At 36.8% G+C, this 26,412-nt stretch overlaps 1 protein-coding gene across 1 annotated transcript in view; it reads left to right on the forward strand.

The window, feature by feature from the left end:
- Positions 1-7,503: 7,503 nt before the first annotated feature.
- LOC6651988 overlaps positions 7,504-26,412 on the forward strand; it is a 40,151-nt gene continuing 21,242 nt past the window's right edge. The window contains exon 1 of the mRNA XM_002074405.3: positions 7,504-7,645. The gene's annotated coding sequence lies outside the window, so the exon portion shown is untranslated. The remainder of the gene's footprint in view (positions 7,646-26,412) is intronic.

Below are 26,412 nucleotides of genomic sequence, written 5' to 3' on the forward strand. Positions count from 1 at the left end.
ACCCAAAAAAGGTCGTTTTATGACCCGTCATAAAACTCGAGGCACACAAATTTTTGTGTGCGTCGACTCGCAAAAGTGACCTTTTTCTCTGCCCAGCCTCTGCCGGTAAAGAGCCGGCTCCCAAGTTAAATTTCCGTGGCCACCCTTGCTCTAGATAACAACATGCAGTTAGCTTTATTTTGTTTTTGTTGTTTTTTTTACCCCAAACATTTTTGTAAGCTTAGTGGTAGACAATAAACAAAAACTTGATAGGGACAGGTAATAACTTTTTTGTTGAATGATCTACACGCATAATAAATTTGTTAAATAAATATATAATATGTACAAATATTTATACGTTAATGTATAATGCCTATAATGTATAATAATATACTATATATACATATATATACAAATATATAATTATGTATACATGCCTCTCTCACTCTCTCTCTCTTTGTTTCTCTCACATAACCATTGTTTGTAAGGTGTTAAAAATTTGTTGTATAACCAAGCAACAATAACAACGTCTTAAAAATCGATTAACATCAATGTAATTATGGTTATAATTTGTGGGACTCCAAGTGTTATAACAACAGCAACAACAACAGCCGCAACAACAACAGCAACCAGATATTAAGATAAAGCTAAACTGAATAAGGTAAATGTCAAGAAATTAGCGCAAAATGAGAAAATTACCACTGACCAAATAACCTTGAACTTGAAGCAACAAAAAAAGAACTGGAAAAAATCCAAAATAAGCCAATTTTTTGGAATGGGATAACGGCAACTTTCTCTTTTTTTCGTGTTGGATTAATATTCTTGTAAAGGGCAACATGCATTAGCATTGAAAATGTTATTTCATTCCAATTTTGTGTATGAGAGAGTTTTTTTTTTGTTTTTTTTTTTGGAAGGTAAACCAGTAAATGACGCCCAGACATGGGTTCAGCAAGTATGCGTAGAAGGTCAACACCTTTCCTTTTGGCGCGGCAGTAGTAACAGAGCAACAAGAAACATTTTGTACTTAAAGCCGATTATTAAATACCCCGTACCATAAGTACAAAACTAACAGAAAAGTTGGTGATAGCTGTGCTAATAACGGATAAAACCAAAAGATATCAGATCGACTGGAAGGCATATGTATTTTTAACAAAATAGTATAGCTTTCTAGTTAGTTTTTGCTGCTAATAGCAATTTAGAAGACAATTAAAAGATCTATCAAACACCTAACTCTGCGCTACTATAAGTATTTGGGCTATCAAAAACTACGTTTTGTATACGATCTTATGGTAAAGTTTAAGTCGCCGAAATGTAAATTTAGCCTGTAGCAGGCTAAAGGAAGCCTTTTCATCACCACAAAGTATAATATATCAAAAGCCGAATCGACATAGCCATTTTCGTCCGGCCGTCGATATAAATATCTATATCTTAGAGACTATAACAGCAAGAGCCACCAAATTTGGTATGTAGACTCGTGCACGCTAATCAATTTTTTTTTGTTTAATCCACTTCCCCCTTTTTATTGAAAATAAAGAAAAAAGACCATTGCCTCCAACAATTCTTTAACTATTGCAATTAGTCTAAGCACAAACTAAAAAAAAAATGATTTATCGGCCTAGAAATACTTAAATCCCCTAAACGAGACAGATTGTTTGGTGTTGTTCTCTCACTTGGTGCATGGTATATCCAATTCGGCGAGGCGACTTACTTACCTTATTTTGATTTTATAGTCGGCCGCCAAGTTAAGGGGGTTATTAGAAGATAGTCTAAGAATGTTCGACTACAAACAATCTACTCCAAAATATATCTCCATACAGCTACTTTTTATATACATGTGTGTTTAGCTAAAGATCAACCCGATTGTATTAACAGGTATCAAAAAAAATGCTGAAAATAAGCATGAATAAATCGACTCTACGAAAATAATCGAATTGAATGAGTACACTTTATAAACTTTAAGTCCCCACATTATGTATACACAAGTATTTCGCATACGCCCAGTTGCCCGGCTTACACTTGTTAATTAAAATATTTGAAATTAATTATACAACAAAAAGGAGACAAGTGCAATTGACGACAAGTAATTACATGTATGCTTAAAGCGGCAGTCAGACGGGCCCCACTGGCTGCTCAAACCCTTCATTAGCTTCATTTGAGACTATGAAATATCTATAGGTGCCCTAACCCAGCTAAAGCCAAAGCCAAATACAAACGAATAACTTGCCAAAAACTGCTGGCTGCTGTTTGCCTTAATTAATCCAGTTTTTATGGACCGTCTTGTTTAAATTAGTTTGACATTTAAGTTTCGCATATCCATAGTCTTTGGTCATACATTTTTTTTTCCATTTCTGACACTGGCACAGCCGTTCCGACTGCTGTGAGTGTCGCTGCGCTGCTCATCATTAACCGAAAATATGTGCTGTGTGTAGTGTGTTGGCAAAGAGCAAAAAGCTATCCGAATGCCTTTGGCATTCAAATGACCAGGACCAGGCCCACCTCCAACCAGTTAAGCGGGCGATTTGATGAACTTGACGGGCAGTTACCAGAATGCCAATACGAAAAAAAACAAACCAAATAAATTTATACATATGTATGTATGTACACTCATGGTCGAAATATTATCTGGCCAAAATAATAAATACATTCTTTGATTTCTGTAAAATTAGAAATAATTCGAAAATAATTTGTTTTTTGTAATAGGTTTTTTATTAAACTTATCTAATCACTCTATCTGAATAAAAGTAATCAAAATAAACAGATCCCACCTATCATCAAACATATGTGAAACAATTCCATCCTAAGCCAGTTAGTATATAAATACATTAAAATCATGAATTCAATGGGCGAAAAGTCCGTAAAATGTCATATTCGAGGGAAAAATTATAAGAAAATGGCCATAAAATCCTATTTAGTGACGAAAATCAGATGAAACTGTTGATGGCAAATATGTTTGCAAAAAGATGGACTTGCTTGACGTAACATTGCGTTTTGGAACTTTTTCTTTAGGTCTGGTATTTGGTATTTTAGGAGTCTCCTTGTTGAGACAAAAATGACCACAAGTATATATCATATAATGAAAATAACAAAACGATTGGCGTGTTAATTTCAGTACAACTTTGAAATATTTTACTCTATGTTTAATGCTTGCTTATGTACTTATTTTTTCGACCATGAGTGTACATAAGTATGCATGTATGGGTATTCTGGCTATAGCTGTATATTTTAGAAAAAGTTAAATAAAACTAAAAGTTGTTCTCATGTTAATTTTTATCTTATATTTGTTGTTTGGCGTTTGTCTTTTTTAAAATTGTATGTTAATTGAATGATGGAGAACGAGAGAGGAAGAAACTAGCACTAGATATTTACCCACTCTTTATTAGTACCTTCTCTTTTGAATTCTAGTTCACATATGCATATACATACATAGGTATATACCCTGCGAATTTTCGTGTGCTTCTTCTACAGAAAACAAAAGGTTTTATCAAAAAAATGCAAATTCTCTGAGTAATGCGGGCCATATAGCATGCTAGTTTACAACGGGTATGTTTTTGTAATATACCTACATAGATATACCATACGACAAATTTATTTAAGGTGCGTGGTATAAAAATGAAGAAACACTTTTTTGCACTCTGTGCAAAAGTTAAAAGTTTGCAGGTTATTGGTTTTCAGATTAAAATTTTTTATCTGGAAAGTGTTTTTCTCCCTCACGGTACTTTTACATTTTGTGAAGAACGATCTGTCTAAGCAGTCTACAAATGGTTTTTTTGAAAATTTACAACAGATAAAAGTATGCATTTATGTTAAGCATATATACAAAAGTATGGAAAACGAGAATAAGTTGTCATAGCTGATTCTTTATTCGCAGTCTAGCTATATTCGTCTCCCTAAATGTCTGAATCTTCTTAAACTTGTTTCTCTCGTTTTATTCCAGTTAGCTGTACATATGACAACCCTAATACTGTCTCACAAAGAATATATACATATGTACTGTTATTTATAAAAATACTCCTTTGCTAAGTTAATAGGTCGTATTTTGTTAGGATTTTTTCACAGAAGTATTTTAAAAAGAAAATTTATAAGTAAAATTCTTTTTATATGGTGCATAGCAAGCACATATGTATATATACATGCTTGCTTACTCTTACAAGTACACGAGCTGGCTTTTTCTAATATTTTGTAGGTTAATAGATAATAATACTACCCTGCTTAATATTATTAGTATATTTTAAATATTGGGAGAAACAAAATTAAATTATACTTACCAAATTTAATGTCATATTTAAATTGCGAGGCAAAACGGTGCGTGATAAAATATATAAACCACAGGGCCGGGGCTAACTTCGACCGCGTCAAAGTTTGTATACCCTTGCTACTTTTTTGGTAACTCTTTCCTTACCTATAGCCATCAAAGTGGAAAAACATTTTATCTAAAAAGGCTAATGTTTGCGAAAGAACAGCCCACAATCTTAGCATAGGAAATAACGAAGATATTGATCAAAGTCACTGTTTTCCGATAGTTCCTATGGGATAGCTCCTATCATATAGCTATGATATAGTCTCCCGATCTTTATCAAATTCGGCACTGTCATTAACAGATATATTAAACTAACAAATGTTTAATTTGAAAGCAGTTGCGTCAAAAGTAACGAAGTTATTGACAAAAGTCGCTGTTTTCGACCGATTGTTCCTATGGGAGCTATACGATATAGTCACCCGATCTTGATCAAATTTGGCATAGTCGTTTATAGGTGTAATTAACTAACAAATTGTTAATTTCACGAGGAAAGAAAATAAAAAAGATATTGAGAAAAGTCACTGTTCGTGACTTTGCCGTTTGTATGGGAGCTATATGATATAGCGATCCAATCCGGCTGAATCCGAGATACACAACCTCTGCAGTATATACAAGCCTATATGCAAAGTTTTAACTTTGTAGGAGTTATATACTTTTTTGCAAGGGTATAAAAGAACTAAATCTCCGTACATACTACACGAGTCCACTTACCAAACTTGGTGTCTCCAACACTTATAGTCTCCGAGATCTGGTTGCTTATTCAGACGGACGGACGGAGAGACGGGCTTGGCTAGATCGACTCCACTGTTGATGCAGTATCTCATAATGTAGAAATATAGAAAAAACGAAGTAAAAGGCTTAGAATTGAAATACCCAATGTGATAAGTGCAGATCTAGATAGTGATAAATGATTCTAGTAAGTGTTATTCCCCTAATATAGAGCCTGGCTCGGAATACTATATGAAAAAATCAGTAATAGATCGAAATAACATTTTCTTTAACGAATATTATTTCAAAATATTTCTGTTTTTAAGTAGAATGATGTCCATTTCGTTATCATACTTTGTTATCATACTTACCGAGGGAATCTTTGAAATGAAGGTAGTCTAGAATTTAAACACTGCTTACTTTATTGGTATCGTATTTGGGTTCGTTGTAATAGAGAAAAATAAATAAAGCTATATATACCCTTGCAAAAAGGTTGTCCATGAGTTCGAAATACTTATTAACGACCATTTCAAAGAATGGGTGACTATGTCATTAAGCTCTTATAGGAATGGTACGTTAAAAAAGTGACTTTTTATCAAAAGTTTCATTGTTTTCTAGGCTAATCTAATACTTGTAAGCTCAATTATATTATTGCTTACTGTGCCAAATTTCATCAGCAACCTATGTCAAACTGTGTCGAAAAAAGTGATATATAACTTTTAAGGTATAACCAGTTTTAAGCGATTGTCATGATTTAATATTTGACTGTATCATGTATTTCGCATAGAAACGGTCAGTTGGCTTTAAACTTACGCATATAACAATTTATAATTCTGACAAATTTGATTAAAATCGAATGAATCCAGGGGTGGGGAGCCGAGGAGTCATACCCCCCGAGTATCTATATTTTTTTTATACCCTTGCAAAAAGGGTGTATTAATTTTGGTCAGAAGTGTGTAACGCATAGAAGGAAGCATTTCCGACCATATAAAGTATATATATTATTGATCAGAATGACGAGACGAGTTCATATAGTCATCCGTCTGTCCGTCCGTCCATCTGGATCAACGCAAACTCATCCTAGACCGTTGGAGCTAAAGAGTTGAAAGTTTGCATGTAGACGTTTTGAGCTATTGTCGTGAAATTTAATATTGGTGGGTTTATTAAACCTATAAACAACTGTGCCAAATTTGATCAAGATCGGGTGGCTATTATATAACTCCCATAGAAACGATCAGTCGAAAACAGTGACTTTCGTCAATAACTCCGTTATTTCCTATGCTAAGATTGTAGGCCGTTCTTTCGCCTATCTAAAACGTTTTTCCACTTTAAGAACTTTGATTGGCTATAGGTAAGGAAAGACTTACCAAAAAATTTGCAAGGGTATACAAACTTTGACTCGGTCGAAGTTAACCACGGCCCTTTGGTTTTTATATATTTTTACTTGTTCGCTCACTTCTTATAATTTCATACAGTCATATAAAAATGTATTCGAACTTAGCCTAAGTCAATGCTCGTGCGAAGATTCATCAACGAATTCAGGCAAGTTGGCAGGTCTCAAACCTACATTCGTATGGCTGCGTACTTGGGCTTAAAACGGCACTCAACCTACCTCAATGGCCTAAACATTTGCAGCACATAACGCTCTTTGGCCTCTTTTTGGATCAGCAAGCAAGCTACTGCTGCAACGAAGCTGGAAGATGGTGATGGAGGTAGAAAATGACAAAGGAGAAGGAGACTGAGAGAGACCGAGCCGTTTGACTCTAGACGAAGCTTGGGCTTCCCGCGTATAAAAACACATTTGAGTGGCGAGTGGCGAACCAGTTGAGCATTGACTTTGCAAACAGTTTCACGATCGTCGCGCAGACGTAAATTGAAGCCCCACGTACACACTTACATATATAACCTACCAAACACCATACCTGGCTAACGAGGCCAAAACCAAATAAAACAAAACCAAAAAGGAAAAACAAAAATTCAAATGCATTGGCAAAAACGTACATGAAAACAAGGCAATGAAAACACAAAATACTTTTCATTTCGGGTTTGCTTCTTGCGTTTGAATTTGTCTGACTTTGCCGTTTCCTTTACTTCTCTGTGTTTTCAAGTTGGCGTCAAGTGTTTGGCTTGGAGTTTTTTCTTCGCTTTTTTTGTGTGTTTTTTGTCTTGGTTTTCGTTTTATTCGTGCGACGTGCGAGCCAGCGAACGGTTGTTGCTTTGTCTTTGCATCTGAATCTGACGGATCCGCGCGTTAGGCGAGTGTGTGCAAAGAGCAATATTTATATATATATATATATATAAAATAGTTATATACATAGATATATATATTTACATTTTTTAGTGTGTTGAAATAGCAAAAACGATTGCCGTTGAACCAGCAAATTTTGAGAGAAATAGTTTTTCCAGTGCGCAAAAGAAATCATACAAAACCGAATTAAAAACAAAATTGTTATTATTGTTATTATTATTAATGTTTTTTGTGTTTGTGTGTGTTTTTTTTAGTGTGTTAAATCGGAAAGTACATACATACATACATACAAATACATAAGTATTGTATACATGTATGCACGCAAAAGAGTTAAAAATAAATTTGAAGATTTGGCAGGAAATTTGTGGATAGCATTGTTTACTATTCTGTATTAAACGACGCAGACGCAAAAGGTAGGTGCGCACCACCCACCACCCATTACCCACCTGTATACCTGTACACCTAACCTATCGACAACATTCCTACGAGCGGGCTGCAGCTTGAGTTGCCTGCAATGACAACTCTAGCAACTCTTATACAATAGATCGAAAGTGAACCAAATCTATTTTCGAGGCCCTTATGCAATATTTTGCCACACATTAAAAACCATTAGCATAAACATATTCGATTCCCCAATCGGCTGGTAATCGGAGTAGATGCCTATTAAAATCTCTTACAAATTGGAACAGCAGCCTTAAATACATACATACATACATACATACATACATACATATGTACCCACAGATGTACAGATGAATTTATTTATGTATGTATTTATATTTGTATGTATAAAGCTATTTGAAGGGTTTGGTATTGGTCTTTTCAGAAATCCCATTCATCGGCCTTAATTTGCCTAATTGGCAGCAGCAGCATCAACATCATCATCATCATCATCATCATCATCATCTTTATTATCATTAGTGGCAGCATTTGCTAATGTTGTTGCTGCTGCTGCTGGTCAAGCAATTGTTTAAACTTTGCCATTCAACAATGTCTATGAAACAATGGCGGAAAAACAGACAGGTGGATAGAGGGGGGGAGAGAGAGAGAGAGCGAGCTCGATATAGAGAAAAACCAAGTATATCACATGAATCACAAGAACCATAAAAGCGAGTTGAAATAAATTGGATAACTTATCTATGGATGTCAGAGACAGCCGAATCTCCAGAACTTGGTTAAAAAAATCCAAATAAATTCGTCTTGAAGTTCGCATAATACATATGTACATACTGTGTATATACATACATATATAACTAATGTTAGAGCCATAAATTGTTTTTTATTGATTTTTTTCAACCGAGTAAACTGTGAATAGCTTGAACGATATATACATATACATACATACATACATACATGCGTACGTGGTCATTCCGGATAATTGGAGAACCTGTCGAAAACATCTTGTTCGTTTTTGTCTAATCCAGAATCCAATTTTTTTTTCCGAATTGAAAAAACCTCTTTTCAGAATCATCCTTTAAACATTGTTCCTAAATTCTAGAATCTAGACAATTTAAACCAACCTGAAAAGAAAGAGAGAGACAAAGAGAGACGAGAAAATCAAGAGAAAGAGGTAGCGGGAAAGAGATAACCAAATATGGCCATGAATACTAAGACAAATTTTGAATTATCTTTTATGCTACAGGTTTCATTTGAAAAATATTTCCATTTAATGTATGTATGTAAGTTACTCAATAACAAGTCCATTAAGCATTTCTTATAACCAGCAACTAACTAATATGATCGAAGTTGTCAAAAGGTGGCAAGTTCATACAAATGGAGACAGAAAGTGATAAATATGGAAATAGTTGAGAACTCTTTAAATACTTAATTAAACTAAGTTTGTTGAGTTTGGCGCTAAGGTTCGATGTTTTATCGGGCCCACAAGAAAACACTCCACTTTTCACGTGATACTTCATTTATTTCTTCCACGTGTATTTCTTATGCTAATGGGGTGTGAGCCGCTATAAATTAATCGCCCTTACTCGCGGTTGTAACCAAACTGTTCTGTCCGCCGCTTAGTAACAAGCATAGAACCTAACATGTAAGCTTAAAGCGCAAAATGTAACGGTTAATTTCCCAGCACGTAGGCTGGCGCTTAAGAATAAGTATGAGAATGAAAGAGAATGAGTGATATGGTGGCTGCGTCGGGTCTGCTGGGCAGTTAGCGAATTTCGGCGGCAACAAAGTTGTTGTCACCTTTCTAAAGGTTATTCAGGCAAATCTTGACGTCTGATTGAAAATAGGATTTTAAATTTGGGATTTATTTTTAGTTTCAATTTCCTAACACATAATTCATTACCAGTTATGAGTCTTTAAATAAGTTAAAGATCGCTTGGAATACACCTGGCGTTAATGAATGCATGTACATATGCACGTACGTATGTGTTACAACTCTGTATTCAATTGCACCTATTAAACGATGCCTGGTGGGTTTGCTCATGTAATTTATTTGCATTGCTTAACTTTTTCGTTGAACAAAAACAGTTTTATTTTATCTATGGCTTGCTTCTCGGCCTTTTCTTCATCGTCATCTTTTGGTCGAAAGCAAAAGCGATTTACATAAAATGTATAGCTGCCACATTACAACGTAGTTAATAAAGTTGTTGTTGTTGTAGTTGCTGTTGGCTGCGGCTGTTTAATTGTGCGAAAAGCGTTTACAAAGCATTGCGGCATTTCTGTTTTAGACCCGGCATTTCACGTTCACAATGCGACGACACGTGGCGAGCCTTGAACTCGAGAGAAGCGTTTGGCAATAGCAAGTTAGTAAAGAACCAGAGGGCCGGGGCTAACTTCGACCGCGTCAAAGTTTGTATACCCTTGCAACTTTTATGGTAACTCTTTCCTTACCTATAGCCATCAAAGTTAAAAGCTAAAAAGGCTAATGTTTGCGAAAGAACGGCCTACAATTTTAGCATAGGAAAAAACGAAGATATTGATCAAAGTCACTGTTTTCCACCGATCGTTCCTATGGGAGCTATATGATATAGTAACCCGATCTTTATCAAATTCGGCACAGTCATTAACAGATATATTAAACTAACAAATGTTTAATTTGAAAGCAATCGCGTCAAAAGTGACGAAGTTATTGACAAAAGTCACTGTTTTCGAAAGATCGTTCCTATGGGAGCTATATGATATAGTAACCCGATCTTGATCAAATTTGGCACAGTCGTTTATATGTGTAATTAACTCACTAATACTAAATTTCATGACAATAGCTCAGAAAATAACGAAGTTATTAAGAAAAGTCACAGTTCGTGACTTTGCCTTTTGTATGGGAGCTATATGATATAGTGATCCGATCCGGCTGAATCCGAGATATACAACGCCTGCAGTATATACAAGCCTACATGCGAAATTTCAGCTCTGTAGCTCCAACGGTCTAGGAGGAGTTTGCGTTGATCCAGACGGACGGACAGACGGACAGACGGACGGACGGACGGACGGACGGACGGACGGACATGGCTATATGAACTCGTCTCGTCATGCTGATCAAGAATATATATACTTTATATGGTCGGAAATGCTTCCTTCTATGCGTTGCACACTTCTGACCAAAATTAATATACCCTTTTTGCAAGGGTATAAAAACAGGGTTATAAACCAGTTTACTCAAACTGAGAGAACTGAGAAGTAGCTAATTTGCTTAACACTCAAATTAAAATTCTATTTGCATTGGCAATGGTTCAATAAGTCTTTCCGAAAAAATTTCTGTTGCCGTTTTAGAAAGTTGTTGAATAGCAAATTAATTTGGAGCATTTTCGATGCATCGATCGATTTTACTGCCGAAGTGGTGTAGGTTATGGGTAAATTGCAAAACTTGCTCAGATTGATCAGATGTTTCTAACGCACAGAGAAAGTGAAGTATTCTTAAGCAGCATTAAAATGCAAGTGAATATAGATATATGTACATATGTATATGTACCTACGAAAAGAAAAATATCACCACTCAAACAGATAAAGTGAAAACAGAAAATTTCCAAATTCATGTTAATATTTTAAATGCTGTTATTTCTTTGGGTGTTTCTTAACTCGTTTTGAAAAAACAACCAATTTATACTTTTAGTTTGCGTGTCAAATTTGGCAGAGCTCTGAGATAAAGGTGTTCATACGGACAGACGGACGGATTTTTGTTGATGGTGATCAAGAATCTATTTGCTTTATGGGGTCGGAAGAGCTTCCTTCTGTCTCTTACATACATTTTGACGACATTCATATACCATTCCACCCTATAAGTGCTTGACATAACTTGCAAAGGACTGCTAAATTTGATTTCAATATTATTTTAGGATCTTTCTTTACATAAAGTAAATTATTATTCGATTACATGGGTTTTGGCTGCAGATTTAAATGCACCAGGTGCCGATAATAGGTTACGTAGTATTGGTAAATGTAAAAATTAATGTCCTATTGGTTTCAACGTACGGTAATACAACATTTTGGCAGACTTGGTTGTCCATAATCATTTTCTGCCATGTATTTGGTCTAGATGAAGTAGAATATACATATATGTACATACATATCTAGGGGCTAATTTAGCGAAAAACACAGAGTTTAAAAAAATGTGAAATTTTAAAAAAATGGCTAAAAGTTCCCATTTCTTTCGACTTTGATCGTCTTCGGCACATAAAGTTTGCAACATGTAACATTGTAAATGCCAATTAAATACTTTTGGATTCATGTGGCACACATGTGGCTGGCAAAACGGTTTACGAGATATGAGGGAATATTGGAATAATGTGCCTAAAAACTACATAGCTTTCCGCAATTTTCTTAAAAAACAGTGCTTAAGAGAAATAAACGGACTTCACCATCGAGTTCCGTAACATCAGGTTATTGTTGATACGTCTCAAATCGGAGGTTCACTTTTGCTGTAAACTAACGTTATAGAAGTTCACTAAATGCTTTTAATTTTTTTTTCTAATATTTTGTAGTCTACGAAAAGATTAAAGAAATGTAAAGGGGGAATAATGGAGAGAAAAAAATGGAGAAAATAATACAAAAAGATTAAAAAAATGTGAAGAGGAATAATGGAGAGAGATATAATGATGCTGGCATAGACCCCATCAATCGAAAAGCCTACATACATATATATAGAAACACAGAATATTAAAAAAAAATTAAACAAACGTAGTACATAGTACTTGGTACATACCTACAAAATTATAAAAAATGTTTATTTGTACGAAATAAAGGCAATTTACCGATTCAAAGCAAGGCACGTGCCTAAAATTGGATATTTTCGGAAGTGACTGTTGCAGTGAATGTAAGCGGTGAGACAAATTCGAAATGTTTTGGAATGAGGTGTATTCATACAATTACCCCGATTTTGTTTTACGCGTATGTACAGTTAAATAACAAATAACAGTAGTTTACACTTAAAATGAACCTTCCAAATGACGACATGTTTACAACAATCGGAAGTCGAGGAAGACGATGGTGAAATTCGTTTATTTTACCTTGTAGAGTCAAGAAATTCATTTTTTTTTGCTTATTTATATCTTTGGTATTATAAAATTGGTAAGATGTTTCTAACGCACAGAAGGAGACGTTTCCGATCCCATAAAGCATATACATATATTTCTGATCAGCATGCTAAGCTGCTGCCCTCCGTCTGTCCGTCCGTCCGTCGGTGCGTATGGGTTTTACTCAGCCAGCTTAAGAGCTATTGGGATGAAACTTGGAATTTGAGCTACTACTAAGATAAAGTATGAAAATCATCAAGATCGGACCACTATATCATATAGCTCTAGAAGAAACATTTTCATAAAAATTGGAGTATCCCCATGATGAAATTTACTACTATGATAGTATTCGATATAAAACCTCAGATCCCAGTTTTAGTCTGATCGGATAAATAGAACAGAAGTTGGAGTCAATATAAATCGGTTCAAGCGCTGCCTACTACGTCATCATCAAATTAACAGAGCACATGCATACACACTAGGGTTGTGAAAATGTGTAAAAAATATCGTATCGATGATTATCATTGTTTAAAAATATCATCAGGTCTTTTGCGATATTTATCACCAAAATATATCGATATATCGGATATTTCTGATTTTTTTCTATTTCTCTATAAAAATCGTAAACCCGCCAAAATAACATTAACTTTAAATGCATTCTAATTTTTGTTTATTAATTAAAAATAAAACAATAAACTTTTTCCAATTAAAGAGATCTTAAGCTAGCAGACGCCGAACACTTAAACGCGTTCTCAATAGATGTTTGTCCATCAGAATTGTGGTTCAGCTCATCTGGTTTATTCGGTTTCTGAATAAGAAAATTAGAAAATTTATATGTACAAATATTATTCCAAAGCTTGTTGTTGGTTTTTGAATATAATTAATTTTTAAGCGAAAAGTTTGTATTTGGCGAAACATACACATACACGTATACACACATACATAAGAATATAGAGGCCTAGTGACGCGCGCACACACACACTGTCAAAAAATTGCGCGGCAAAATTCCTGAGACTTTTCTGGCATTACATATTTGTTACCTTAACACATGTTGAATGCGCTTCCGGGTGCTTGTTCCTCAAGTGTGACAGGAGATTACTAGTGTTACCACTTGATTTGATAACTTTTGAACAAAGGCTGCAGGTGGCATTTTGTGCGTTTATTTTTGTATAAAAGTTTTTTGCCGAGCTCATCTTTCTTTAAGATTTTTAAGTGAAGTGTGACCAGCCATAATATCAAAAAATATATTTCCAAATAATATCGATATGCGATATATCAGGGAAAAAAATATTTCGATATAAATATTTTTTTTTTTTGTAAAAATATCGATATATTTGATATTTGATATATTATCAACAACCCTAATACACACACAAACGCAACGCTACGTGAACTGTATGTGATGCGTGCTGTGCTTTCCTTAGGGAATGATGGAAGAAGAAAAAAAATTGTAGTAAAAAGAGTGATACTTTTTTTTTTGGGTATTGATGAATTGAGTTGCAAGGAAAGAAATTTCAAGAAGTAAAAATATTATTGCCAAGCACTGCAAGTACTGCAAGGGTGTATAAACTTCGGCATAAACGAATTAGCTTCTTTAATATTTTTATACCATACACCCATAGGGTGAAATGGTATATTCAAGTCGCAAAAATGTATGTAACAGGCAGAAGGAAGCATTTCCGACCTCATAAAGTATATATATTCTTGATCAGGATCAACAACCGATCTAGCCATGTCCGTCCGTCCGTATAAACACCTAAATCTCGGAGACTATAAGAGTTAGAGCCACCAAATTTGGTATATACTTGCATAGTCTTGTGTAGTATGTACAGTTATATTAACTAGAGACACCAAATTTGGTACGTATGTATATTTACTTAGTAAATGTGCACATTTTGTATTTGTAAAGATTTTGCCACGCTCCTTTCCGCCCTCGTAATTTGAAATGAAGTAAGTAAGTCGTCTCGCCGACTTAGGTATACCTTACACCAGTAAAGCAAATATTTCAACTTTATTAAACAAATGCATTTTCACATGCTTTTTACAAGCATATCTTAGCATCTCGCTCACTCAATCATACGAGCACCCTAGCGCCCCCACCAGCCAACGGCCAACTCCGGCCTTATGGAAAAACGTTTATATGCATAACTCGACTGTTTTCTGTCCGATTTTGATCAAATTTGGTATTTTTCTAGATATTAGTATTAAATTTAAGTGTGTAAATTTGATTGCATAAGGTAAAAAAATACGGGAGATAATCAAGTTTTTCAAATTACAGGGGCGGAAAAGGGCGTGGCAAAATTTTTATACATACAAAATGTGTGCATTTACTAAGCGAATATACATACCAAATATGGGGTCTCTAGCTGGAATAGTTTTTGAGATAAACGCTTTTTTTAAATTGCGGGGGCGGAAAGGGGCGTGGCAAAAATTTGAAATAAACTTGATCACTCTACATACTACACGAGTCTACGTACCAAATTTGGTGGCTCTAGCTCTTACAGTCTCCGAGATCTAGGTGTTCATACGGACAGACGGACGGACGGACAGACGGGCAGACGGACGGACAGACGGACATGGCTAGATCGACTCGGTTGTTGATCCTGATCAAGAATATATATACTTTGTGGGGTCGGAGATGCTTCTTTCTGCCTGTTACATACATTTTGGCGACTTTAATATACCATTTCACCCTATGGGTGTATGGTATAAAAACTCGATTATCTCCCGTTATTTTCTACCTTGTGCAATCAAATTTGGCACGCTTTAATTTGATACTTATATTCAGAAAAACAAAAAAAGCATGTGAAAATGCATTTGTTTAATAAATTTGACATATTTGCTTTACTGGTGTATGGTACACCTAAGTCGGCGAGTCTTCATTCTACTCATTAACGAACAGTTTTCAATACTTTTCAATGATTCTAGTCTACTTTATGGGGACACCTTCTGGGAACATGTGTAAAAAATTTCAAGGTGATTGCTAAATTTGTACGCCCACCAAAATTTCTGTCGGTTCGACTAACGTTGTTTTGGGAAATACGCAATTAAAGTTTTGCAAAAAAATGCGCGCCGCGCCGCTGCAGTTCAGCGCATTTCACACCGCTTACTGCAACGTCCCATAAATTTCGAATTTTCTAATATTATGACCTGAAAATTTGCAGATACATTCTTGAAACATGTATCTATCAGAAAAAAATCGGATTTTTTGACTCAATAATGTAGAAACCCCCTTAAAAAATTTCCTTCTTAAAGACATCAGACTTTTTCCATTCAAATGAAAAGAACTGATATACAATTCCTTTCAGAAAGATGGAAAAGAGATAGATTCGACAGACAAATAGGTTGATAATGGCTTACATCTATCTACATCTTACTATCTTTCACTAGAATAAAAATACACTTGGACTTTTCAAACTGATAAAGATAAGACAAAGAGATCGGCGCAGACCTAACCTGTATTTTGAACGTGTGACTAAATACAGAGCGAAATCTAATGAATGACGAGAAAACTTCTTTTAACTTCAAGTCTTAAAATTCATCAAGCTGGATAACTCTTGTGAATGCCAGGGAGGTCTATTAAGCTTATCCTGTATTACAAAAGAAGCAAACAGATAAGACCATATCTTACTGCGGCAGGCAACTCTTTCCCGAGGCTCTTGATATAGAGGAATATTTTCGGCAATTGCCGCAGGAATAGGAATCCGGTAATAAGCGGACTTACAACTGGACTCTTGAGGGATATCAAGTGCTGTAAATTGGGTGTGGATGGTGCATGAGGCTGATCGAGAATAAAAAGAATTGCTGGCGGATTAAGAGATTCACTCTTTAGTGTAAAGCTTCTAATGCATCACTCTAAACTCAGCCATGCATACTTGAGCATTCCCTTCAATATCAGGGATGACAAGTGGAAATGCAGGATTTTCTTCTACAAGCGTTGAGTAGTTTTGCATCCGCTTTATCATATTTTTAACTTGCCTAAAAAAAAATCCAGTACATAAAGGCGTGCGTATAGCTGGTATTACTTTAAGCGTACAGGTTAATAATAGTTAATAATAATAATAATTTGTATAAATATTTCAATATACATAAAAAATGTTTCCAATTACAAATCATCAATAGACCTATTTTGCTATTAGACAAAAATAATTATTAAAAAAGCAATAGAAAAATGAAAACCCAAAACTAACTAGTTTTGGGCGGTGGTTGAACCAGAGTTTCGTCGATTTTAGGCAGGACCTTTACTTCTTACACCGTCGAGCTGCTTGAAGTCCACTTTGTCCAAAATTCATCCAAATCGGTGATTCGCATACCCGTTCCTTGTGAGAAGAGATTATGCAATTACCTTTAGACAACCATTTTAGTGAATTTTAATACCTTCCTTTAATATAAATTAGTCCTAAGTTGGGAACAGACGAGAGAGCGATTTAAAAAGAAATGGCAAAGACAGGAGCAGCACGTCAAAATTGGAAAAACGTTATGTATAAAAAATCGAATGTTCGCGAAAAAACGGCGTACAATTTTAAGCTAGAGCAATGCGGCGCATGTATGTATGTAGCTATGCTGTGTAAGTTTTTTTAATCGTATGTGTATATGACAGCTATATAATAAGGTATCCTATGCTATATGATATAGTCATCTTAATTTCAATTTCATGACAATAACTCAGAAAATAACGAAGTTATTGAGAAAAGTCACTTTTACTTTTTTGTCGCCCTTTTGTTACCTACAGGCATCAAAGTGAGAAAACATTATATTCCAAAGGTTGAATACAAACTTAAGCAGAAGCAATTTGTATGTGATAACTATATAATACTTATATTTATCCGATTAGGCAACAATTTTGAAATTTATAGATTATTGTATGCGTAAGGTTTTTACAAAGTTTGTTGATAACGACATAAGAAGCCAAAAAGTTCTTCTGTCCAAAATTATAGCGATAGTTTCATGTCATTAAAATGTGTATTAAACTTAAAAATAATAACTTTTATAATAAAAGCTTAAATAACAGAGATATAAGATATTATTTAGCGCTGTAGGAGGAGTTCAGCGGTATAGGCGGAGCTCGTGTTGATCAAGACGGGCGAAAATTAAAAGTATAATTGGGAATTGATAAGGACAAAAAACACGTCCGTCTAGAGCGAGTGAAAGTGAGTGATGTTTTTTGACTTCCGATTATTATAAACACATCTTCTTTTAATGACACTTACATATTTGTTTTGGGCGGTGTTTACAACCAACAACCAAAAAAAGTACAATTAGGACTGAGCAGAATTTTGTTCAATAGCGTAAAAGATTTTTAAACCTTTGAATCTATAATCTAAATACCTTTGTATCTATGTGTGGATAATTTATGTTGGCATGCTCGTTTGCTAGTTTCAGCAAATATGCTCTTTTTTGGCAAACATTGTCGTTAGAAAGCGTTAAAAAGCTATATCGGATTTCTCTAACATTTGTAAAATTCAAAGATTTTAGATAACAAAATATAAACCGTTTCATTTATTTGGGGGGAACTCAGTAACTCAGAACGTAATGAACCACAGAGAACCGGGGCTAACATCGACTGCCAAAGTGTGTATGCCCTTGCAATTTTTTTTTTACTCTTTACCTAGCTATAGCTATCAAAGTGGAAAATTATATATTATTTAAAAAGTCAAATTTTTGCGAAAGTACGGCCTACAATCTTAGCATAAAAAATAACGAAACTATTGATCAAAGTCACTGTTTTCCACCGATTGTTTCTAAAAAGTATGAAAACATCTTCGCCGTCTTGCTCTTTTTTTTGGCGAATATTACGAGAGGTTCTAATCTGTTATCGTAGTTGCCTTATCCCATTAACTTTAAAGGTATTTAGGAGCATCATTTTGTTAGCCCCTGACCACCAGTTTATGTTATGCACTGTTTGTGTATGTAGGCCGCCTCATTACAGAGCGATCAATCAAAGGCCCCTTCAATGATAATTGTTACCATAGTAAAATTATCATTAGGAAATCGAAATGTGTATGTTCAACATAATGTGTACGAATATTTTAGGTACATGCATACATACATCAGTATGTATTTATGGTGGTAAGTATAGGATAGATATGTAGATAGAAAAATAAATAAATAAATTGAACAATTTAAAGATGCAGGTTGATTTAATGATCGTTGCCCTTGTAACGAATTTTATTTTAGTTTTTATTTTGTTGTTGTTGCTGTTGTTGTGTTAGTTTGATATGTTAATGATTGTTGGCCGAATCAGGGACCAGGGCAACAAATGTTGCTTCTGTCAGTCGGCTGCTTGCTCAGACCGGTAGCCCTCTAATCTGCCGTTGTGTCTGGCTTTTGTTGTTGCCTGTCAACGATATTGTTGTTAACTGTGACTGAGCTCTCATGGCTTTTAAATCATTCAAAAGGCTGACAACATTTTTGTTGGGGTTTTATTTTTCCTTTTGATTGTGTCGGATCAATCAAAACCGTCTTCTTTTTTTTTTGTTTAATGGAATTTTAATTAATTATTAGTTTTTGAGCGGCCTTTAAAGGTCTCAAGAATCGATATTTTCGGTTGTATAGCCTATTGCGGAAATAATTATGGTTACAAAATAAAAATGAATATAAATAGATATATTGCATTCATGCAGGAACCATTATTTTTAAGAGTAATATCCAACTAATACCGTTCTTGCCCGTGTCTTGAATTCGACAGATTGGATTGATTGAAGCTTTGAAGAAGTTGAAGCTCGTAAGTTTATTGTTTTATCTAACAAGTTAAGTGTGGACAGCGAAAGTAAACAGATTATCAGCTTAATACCTTTAAAAGATATTAAAAATTTAAAGTCAACAGTTTGGATCGGATAAATATGGGATAAAATGGGTCACGTTACTCTGCCGTTGCCGAAATTCATTTTAGAATTGGGTTTTTTATAGAAGCAAGGGTATACAATCTTCGAACGAAGTTAGCGCGGTACTACGTTTTCTTCTTAATTTGTCTTTCATCATAGTCGTTTAGTACCTCAGCCCGAGTTGAAGCCGGTTTGCTTTTGTGTGTTGTTTTTTGTGCTGGTAAGCAACCAGCTTTTTATACCATACACCCATAGGGTGAAATGGTATATTAAAGTCGCCAAAATGTATGTAACAGGCAGAAGGAAGCATCTCCGACCCCACAATATTCTTGATCAGGATCAACAACCGAGTCGATCTAGCCATGTCCGTCTGTCCGTCCGTCCGTCTGTCCGTCTGTCCGTCCGTCCGTCTGTCCGTCTGTCCGTATGAACACCTAGATCTCGGAGACTGTAAGAGCTAGAGCCACCAAATTTGGTATGTAGACTCGTAGAGTATGTAGAGTGATCAAGTTTATTTCAAATTTTTGCCACGCCCCTTTCCGCCCCCGCAATTTAAAAAAAGCGTTTATCTCAAAAACTATTCCAGCTAGAGACCCCATATTTGGTATGTATATTCGCTTAGTAAATGCACACATTTTGTATGTATAAAAATTTTGCCACGCCCTTTTTCGCCCCCGTAATTTGAAAAACTTGATTATCTCCCGTATTTTTTTACCTTATGCAATCACACTTGGCACACTTAAATTTAATACTAATATCTAGCAAAATACCAAATTTGATCAAAATCGGACAGAAAACAGTCGAGTTATGCATATAAAAGTTTTTGCATAAGGCCGGAGTTGGCCGTTGGCTGGTGGGGGCGCTAGGGTGCTCGTATGATCGAGTGAGCGAGATACTAAGATATGCTTGTAAAAAGCATGTGAAAATGCATTTGTTTAATAAAGTTGAAATATTTGCTTTACTGGTGTATGGTATACCTTAGTCGGCGAGACGACTTACTTACTTCATTTTTTATTATCTTTATTTTTATATTCATTTCTTTCCGTTTTTTTTTTTTTTTGCTGCCAATTTAAAATATGCGATATTGATTTTTCATATTAAGAGCATTTCTGCGCAGCGATTTTCAAGGCCAATAATCGCGATAGTTTATGGAGGGGGCAGGAAACGGACGGGCGGCCTAACAAGTTTTCCTAAAGTCTGTTGTTTTTTGTGGTTGTTGTTCAATTAAATCAACTGAGATTTCAGGTGGAATTCAGCTGAAAAGTTTGTATGCGCGAAAAACCAAGTGTCAACGTTGTCGCCATTGCCACTGGCAGAGTCGATTACCACTTTATCATACCACCAAGCTGGCCTAATCAATTGCCTAGCCTGCTGGGAGTCGGTTGAGATTATTAAGCCATGTTTGAGCTTATGTAAGTGCTCGGTGATATTCGATAACGGGCGGTGGCATTAGCGGCAGCAATAAGTCGTCTCGAGTGTCGTCATGTGGCCGTTTCAACATTTTTCTTCCATGCATTATTGCCACGGTTTGTGTTGCTGTTGTTGTTGGTGCAGCAGTTCCGCCAATTAGCGACGCTTCCGCTGCAGCCGCGCACATACACACACACACACACATACACACACACACACACACACACACACACACTTGGAATTTTCTTCTCTTTCACCTTACTCTAGCATTGCCGTTTTAAATAAAACTGTAGTTTCTTTTTTTCGTGTCAATAAATTAAATGAAGTAAGTAAGTCGTCTCGCCGACTTAGGTATACCATACACCAGTAAAGCAAATATTTCAACTTTATTAAACAAATGCATTTTCACATGCTTCTAACAAGCATATCTTAGTATCTCGCTCACTCAATCATACGAGCACCCTAGCGCCCCCACCAGCCAACGGCCAACTCCGGCCTTATGGAAAAACGTTTATATGCATAACTCGACTGTTTTCTGTCCGATTTTGATCAAATTTGGTATTTTGCTAGATATTAGTATTAAATTTAAGTGTGTAAATTTGATTCCATAAGGTAAAAAAATACGGGAGATAATCAAGTTTTTCAAATTACGGGGGCGGAAAAGGGCGTGGCAAAATTTTTATACATACAAAATGTGTGCATTTACTAAGCGAATATACATACCAAATATGGTGTCTCTAGCTGGAATAGTTTTTGAGATAAACGCTTTTATTAAATTGCGGGGGCGTGGCAAAAATTTGAAATTTGGTGGCTCTAGCTCTTATAGTCTCCGAGATCTAGGTGTTCATACGGACAGACGGACGGACGGACAGACGGACGGACAGACGGACATGGCTAGATCGACTCGGTTGTCGATCCTGATCAAGAATATATATACTTTGTGGGGTCGGAGATGCTTCGTTCTGCCTGTTACCTACATTTTGGCGACTTTAATATACCATTTCACCCTATGGGTGTATGGTATAATAATTTGCAATTCGCATATAAAACAACAACAAAGTGAAATAAGTACATATGTACAGTTGTGTTCAAAAATATAGTAGCGCAATTAGGTGTTTGGTAAACGTCGTACATGCTTCCTAGAGCCTTTCTCGTCAAATAGAACTATCTTGCAATCCGAAAATAATCCTAGGTACACCCAAAACAACAGTTAGGCATCGTGGCATATGCATAATGATAATTGCATGCTTTTCTTACAACTTCGCTGGCCCTACCCATGTGGTAAACGGAAATATGGATAGATATGTTTATGTAGATATATTACGAAATACAATGCAACCATGTGGCAGTTGGGAAATGACTATTAAATGGACATTTCAACAGGATAACGGTCCGAAACATACCAGAAGGATTGGTTTGCATCCAAAATATCGATGTTATGCTAAGGCCACCTCAGTCCCAAGATCTTAATCTGATCAAGGACTTATGGGGAGATGTTAGGCGGGTTGTGGCAACATTTTTTTTTTTAACGTTTAATATATATTTGTTGGATCTACTCTTAAATTAGAGCCCAACAACAAGTTTGAGATATTTTTCTTAGTCTAGTACTTAAGATAAATCCTGGGGATATTGCAGGTGGCCCTAATCACTTCTTATTGGGTTGGTCTGTCATTTCTTTTAAGACGAGTTGTATTATTAGTTCGCGTAAGGGAATTGGCAAGAACATTTGGGTCTGCATCCAGTTTCGCAGAATACTTTAGTTGTTGACTACCTATTTCAGATTTTACGCTAGGTATATTAAGATCATTTTGAAAGTTGTCGTTCCGTATATACCACGAGGCCCCCGTGATTGATCATAAAATCTTCGACTGCGCTCTTTGTATAATATCGAAATTGCTAGTACTTGCATTTCCCCATAGTACGGCTCCGTAAGTCCAGATGGGTTTCAGTACGGAGTTGTATAGGAGGACTTTATACTCCAGACGTAGAGGGGACCGAGCATTGATGATCCAATGTAGGCTACTCGCTTTCAGTTTAAGCTGTGACTTTTTTGCTTCGATGTGCTTGCGCCAAGTTAGTCTTCTGTCTAGGTGGATGCCAGGGTAAGTGACATCCACGGCTTGAGGAACTGGTACGTTGTTTAGCATTAGAGCTGGACAGTTTCTTCTGTTAAGCGTAAATGTAACATGTTTGCATTTCTGCTCGTTGCTAGCCATTCCTCTACCACCTTGAGGTGTTTCTTTAATTTTGCAGAGGCTTGTATTGGGCATTTGGATCAGCTGAGGATTGCCGTGTCATCGGCAAAAGTGGACGTTGTAAGTCCTAAACTCGTTGGTAAGTCTGCAGTGTACAGCAGGTAGAGCAATGGGCCGAGTACACTGCCTTGCGGATCACCAGCTTTGATTTCAAAATCAGCCGAGACGGAGCCATTACATCTTACAGCGAATTTCCTATTGTAAAGGTAAGATTCCATGAGTTTGTGTGTGTACTGTGGCAGTTTTTGCCGGATTTTGAACATCAGACCCTCCAGCCAAACTCTATCGAAAGCCTGGGCAACGTCGAGAAAGACAGCCGCACAGTATTCTTTTAGTTCGAATGCTGTTCGTATTTCGGATGTTATGCGATTGACTTGTTCAATTGTACCATGTTTTTCGCGGAAGCCGAACTGGTGTGAAGGGATTGTGTTCTCCGATGCCAGAAATGAGTTTAGTCGGATCTGCAGGACCTTTTCAAAAAGCTTTGAGAGACATGGCAGCAAACTAATTGGCCTATAGGATGATGGCTGGGTTTTGTCCTTTCCCACTTTAGGAATCATGATGATAGTGGACTTTTTCCATGTTCTTGGGAAGTAGCCAATTTTTATTATAGCGTTGAACAGTTTGCAGATATATTGTATGGCGATGATAGGGAGTTCTAGGATCATTTTCGGTGTGATTAGGTCATAGCCAGGGGCTTTTTTCGGTTTTATGTGGTTTTTAATAACTGCAGTGATCTCGTCCGATTGGAGTTCCGAGTACTCACTATCCGTTAATGTGCTCGAAGGGGGAAGTACAGATGAGTTTGATGTTGGATTTGGCTGGAAAACCATTTTAAGATGTGTGCAAATACGGATACCCTCTCTTCGTTACTGCGGGCCCATCCACCGGTTGGAGTCCTTATCAGTGAAATTGTCTCTGTAGGAGCGCTTAAAGTTGGGTGGGCTTTCCACAGAGGATGTTTAGTGCTGGTTGGACTGAGCTTTTCTATGTATTTCCTTTGAGCCCAGATTTTCTCTTGTCTTAACGCCTTGGAGAGGTTGCGATTAGCATGCCTTAGGCGAAGTTTTGCTGCTGGTGAGCGAGTAATCTGCCATTCTCTTCTTAGACGTCGTTTTTCCGTTACTAATTGTTTTATCCGCCGGTTCGTAGGCCTGTCAACAGGTTTGGTCTAAGAAGAGGCATGTGGAGTAGATACTCTTGCTGCAGCTCCCATCATCGACTCAAGTGCAGAGACGCACATATCAATGTCCTCTGCAGCATCCAATTTCGGCGAACAGTCAATGTGGGCACTCATGTACATTTTAAATTTAAGCCAATTTGTTTTGTTGTTTGTAAGCCTATAAGGGCGATCAAGTACTTGAGGTCTTGTTAATAGCGTGAATAGCACTGGGGAGTGATCGGATGTTAAATCTAGCAGTGTATCCGCAGTGATCCGATTACGTGGAATCCTCTTGGTTACTGCGAAATCAATCAAGTCAGGCACTTTCTGTGGGCCAATAAGTAGGCCTACCCGGTGAGACGCAGTCCATCTTATTGAGAGGGTTGACTATTGTGTTGTACAACTGCTTGCCTTTAGGATTTACCAGGCGAGATCCCCAGTGCGTATGTTTGGCGTTATAGTCTCCTGCTGCAATGAAGCGATCTCCGAGTGTGTTAAAGAAATCGGTAAATTCCTTTTCAGAGATTGAGAAGCGTGGTGGGCAGTACAGGGCAACCAATGTAGTGTTGCCGCAGCTGGTTTGGACGGTTATAGCAGTTGCTTGTAGGTGCTGTGTTTCAAATCTGTTGAGGAACGAGTGTTTTATACGGTTTTTGATTAGGATACCAGTCCCGCCATGAGCTTTTCCGTCTGGATGGTTTGTTGCGTAGAAGGTATATTTTGGTATTTGAAAATTATTTTTTGATGTTAAATGTGTTTCCGAAATCAGCAAAACGTCGATTTCACTTGAGTCTAGGAATAGTTGCAGTTCATTTTTGTGCTTGGAGATGCCGTTAGCATTCCAAAGACATAGACGTAGGGAAGCCATTATTTATTCTCGATAAGCTTCTGGATAAGCAGGTTTTGATTCCGCATCAGTTCGTGCATACAGTTTTGCATGAACGTCATAAAAGTGGTCATGTTTTGATTGAGTGGGATCAATAGGGCCTCTAAACCACTTGGAGTTTGCTGGCCAAGCTCTGGTGCGCTAGGTTGCGGATTCTGTAGATGGTGGAGAGACGGGGTCTCTTTCGCGGGCTCCGTCTGTCCAGTTCGGAGCACACTAGCGAAGGATACACTAGGACTGGTTGTAGCAGTCATGTTGGATGATCTAACAGCCTTGGCGAAGAAAACCTCCGGTGTAGTTTTGGAGGCGTTGAAGATGATTTTTGGTCCAGCTGGGGGCTTGCGCCCGTTTAGGTGTGATTTAAGATCCTTGAAGACAGGACATCCTCTGTAGTTGGCCGTGTGGTTCCCTCCACAGTTGCTGCATAGTCTTAGTGCGACGTTGTTTCTGTCCTTGGTGCAAATTCCATCTTCATGATGTTCGCCGCAGCCAACACACACTGACCTAAGATTGCAATTGTTAGAGGTGTGGTTGTATTCCTGGCAGTTTTTACACTGCGGTGGTTGGCGTCTCTTATGGGGCTCCTCTACGGTGATTCTTCTGTGCAATAGAAGCTGTAGGTTGTAGATCGGGTGCACTTCATTTGGCTTCGACCGCTTTGCATCTGGTTGGAGCTCGATTTTAAAGAGCGGCTGTGCGACTTTGTTCCTGTTGATGATGTTGACAACGGACTTGACCGCAAACCCTTTTTCGACCAACGCGTCTGCTATTTTTTGAGTAGGCACCGATGGCTCAATCCCCTTTAACACAACCTGGAGCCCTTTACTGCTTTTTAGTTGGTAGGTATAGAAGTTGATGTTAGCATTACGGAGGTACTTTTCGATGATGCGGAAATTGTCCTCAGTTTGGGTTTGACATTTAATTTCTTTAATGTTACCCCTATTGAGTGCGGTTACAACAAAGTTATTTGCCCCTACTGTTTCTACTAGCTTCGAAATCAGGGCGCTGCAGTTGGCTCCACGGATGTATAAAGGGGGTGGTCTAGTCGATTTAAGTTTATCTACAGCGCCGGCTTGATCATCTTGCTGATCGGCAAGAATTTTAAAACGATTCCCGCTAAGGGGTGCTACTCGTTCATTTGGTTTGATTATTTTCGGCGTATTGCCACTTTTTTTCTT

Source organism: Drosophila willistoni, assembly GCF_018902025.1.
Source record: "Drosophila willistoni isolate 14030-0811.24 chromosome XR unlocalized genomic scaffold, UCI_dwil_1.1 Seg106, whole genome shotgun sequence".
In the NCBI taxonomy this organism is placed as follows: Eukaryota; Metazoa; Arthropoda; class Insecta; order Diptera; family Drosophilidae; genus Drosophila; species Drosophila willistoni.